This window comes from Dipodomys ordii, unplaced genomic scaffold (genome assembly GCF_000151885.1).
Source record: "Dipodomys ordii isolate 6190 unplaced genomic scaffold, Dord_2.0 Scaffold62, whole genome shotgun sequence".
Lineage (NCBI taxonomy): Eukaryota > Metazoa > Chordata > Mammalia > Rodentia > Heteromyidae > Dipodomys > Dipodomys ordii.
Window position 1 is genome coordinate 11193810 of NW_012267278.1, and position 3032 is coordinate 11196841.

A 3032-nucleotide genomic window follows, 5' to 3' on the forward strand; every position below is an offset into this window, starting at 1 on the left:
AATGCTGCAATAAACATAGTTGTGCTGGTAGCTTTAGTGTGGTCTTGTTTGTAAACATTTGGGTAAATGCCCAAAAGTGGGACTGCTGGGTCATAGGGGAGCTCTATGTGGAGTCTTTTGAGGAACCTCCATACTACTTTCCAAAGTGGTTGAACAAGTTTACCCTTCCACCAACAATGAAGTAAGGTTCTCAAGGCCTGAGTTTTATGCTCTAGGACTGGTATGTGTCATGCACACATGCACACACACACACACACACACACACACGTACACACAAACACACACACACAGGAAAAGCTTAATTGAAAAAATACCTGTCTTGGTTTGGTGTCTGAGATTTCAATATATGCATGCTATTCTAAATCCTAGAGAAAATATACTTAATTTGGAGTGAAAAGATTCCATAAGTGATCTAAAATTTAATGCATATCTATAAATTGTTTTTTTTTTTTTTGCAGAGAAGCTAGACTCTTACTGACAAAGTGAAGGCAAGGGATACCCTTGAACTTATTCTTGAGTTAACATAGCATTGCATCTGTAAGTAGAGGTATGGAGTTTTGGAAACTGAAAACAACCTAGACCAAAACTCTTAAATCAGTTATTCCATTTGACATGAATGGAAACCACTCCAGAATCTTGGTAAAACACAGGTTCGGATCCAGTAAGTGGGAATACTGACCATCTGCATTTCTTTCAAGCTGGTCATGCAGATGTTGCTGCATGTGCCATTTGAATGTTGCTACATGGGATGCCATTTGAATAGGGCATTCCTGGGTAATGCATCAGGCCTGCTAATTTTTTAAAATCTATTTTTGTAGGAAAACAAGGGACAAGAAACAAAAACATCAACTGAATGAATTATCCTTACATTTGAATCTAACACCATAGGTGAAATTGATAGATATTAAAAGATACAAGGAAAAGACAGACAGCTAGTTCCCTGCCTTTTCCAAGAGTTTCAGTATCTTGTGTTGCAGAAAATAGAAGCATTGTTAGGGCAGAAGTTGGAGGAGCCATGAGAAGCAAATGGAATTACTGGATAGTGGAGGTTGGGGTAGAATTTTTCCTTGTACAAGTATAGGCCCTCAGAAACATATGCTCCATGTGGCTGCATGTAGAGTTCACCATGCCAGGGAAAATGTATGTGTCCCACAGAGGGTAACAATCCATTCAAACCTGTCCTTCTGAGATGTTTTGGGAGCTATCAGCAATACACAGTAGCAGATCAGCCATGAGCTGCAATCTTCATCTTAGTGACATTGCTGTCTAAAGAAGCTAGGAAGTGAACAGTACTTGTAGAAATATATCTGTCAAATTGGTGGTTAAATTCATGCACCTAACCTCAATCTGAGCTGAGTGACTCAGCTAGAAAGAGTAATTCTTTGTAGCCTGAGGTTGTACTGTGTCAGAATTTCAATGAGGCATGGTTTTAAATGCCTTCTTTCAAATGTATTGAGAACATTTCCTTGGGATTCAAGATTTTATTTTTATTTTTTCATAAAAGTAATAAAAGCACATTCAAAATGTGGAGGATAAAAGAAAACAAAAATCCTCCACTTCAGCCACCATCAACAATCTGCTGTGGGCATTTGCGGAATTGTTTCCCGTGAACTTGTGTGTGTTGGTGTGAATGTATGTAATAACTTCCTTTTATGTCCTAACAATTTTTGTTTTCTGAAAAAAAGTCATTTGTTTGGCTATAGTATGGCAGATAAAGTTAAAAGCATAGGGAAAAATCTCTTTTAGGAGCCCTGGTTATAGAAATAAGAAAGTAAGCAGGACCAACTGTTAAAAAAAAGACTTCGGAGGAGAGCCACAGGTTTGTTGTGCTGGCAGAGGGACAAGGAGCAATGGGTGTTTGACTTTTAGGTTTGGGGTTAGTGTAAATGGCAGATCATGAAGTTATTAAGTAAAATAGATCACTATCTCTTCTGTTTCTGTGTTCCTACTAGTTGGGGTTTCCTTGACACCACATGGTGAAGCAAAGTGAAGATACTAGAAGGCTGTATTGGGGAGAAGGGAGGGTTTTTACAATGCCAGGGCAGCAAGAATGAAGGCTAAGGAAGGAGGAAGGAAAAGCACAGGAAAACTTCTTGATTTTTCTGGTTTCATTAAGTGAGTTGTCTTCTGGGCTTTCTACAGTCCTAGTGCTTAGCCTGGGTGGAATCAAGAGGCATCTTTTTCTAGCTCCTATGTCTCAGGTTATAGTTGCTCCCCACAGTCTTCAACCCTCATTCTCAGGCTCTCACCTGTAATCCTAGCTACCTGGAAGGCTAAGATCTGAGGATAGCAGTTTGAAGCTAGCCCAAGGAAGGAAAGCCTATGAGACTCTTATTTCCAATTAACTACCAAAACAGCGGGAAGTGGAGCTGTGACTCAGGTGGTAGAGCAGAGTGCTGCTAGCCTTGAACAAAGGAGCTCAGGGACAGTGCCCAGGCCCCTAGTTCAAGTCCCAGAACTGGCTCCCAAAATAGAAACAAACAATTTTTTTTTAAAGTAGTTGTTGAAATGAAACCATATGACAGAAGTTGGCTTGATTAGGGGGCTAAAGTAGATTCCCATTGTATTTTAAGAGTGAAAATTCATAAAGTAGCCAGGCTCTGGTGGTTAATGCCTGTAATCTTAGCTACTCAGAAGGCTGAGAGCAGGAGGATTATAGTTCAAAGCCAGCCTGAGAAGCAAAGTCCGTGGGACTGCATCTCCAAAATAACCAGCAAGGGCTGGGAAGGTGGCTCAGTGGTAGAGCGCTTGCCTTGCACACATGAGGCCCTGGGTTCAATTCCTCAGCACCACATAAGCAAAACAAAAAAAAAACAACAACAAAATAACCAGCAAAAAGTTGCACTGTAGGTGTGGATTAAATATTAGAGTACAAGCCAAGCAAGTAAGTTATATGAGTGCCAGGCCCTGCATTCAAACTAGTTCTGGTAAAATAAAATCATAACATAAAAAGGAAGTGCAATTGGTAAAGGTTAACAGAAAGCTAATTACTCCTTTAGCAAATGTTGTTTTATTTTTTTAAGACTAACTGT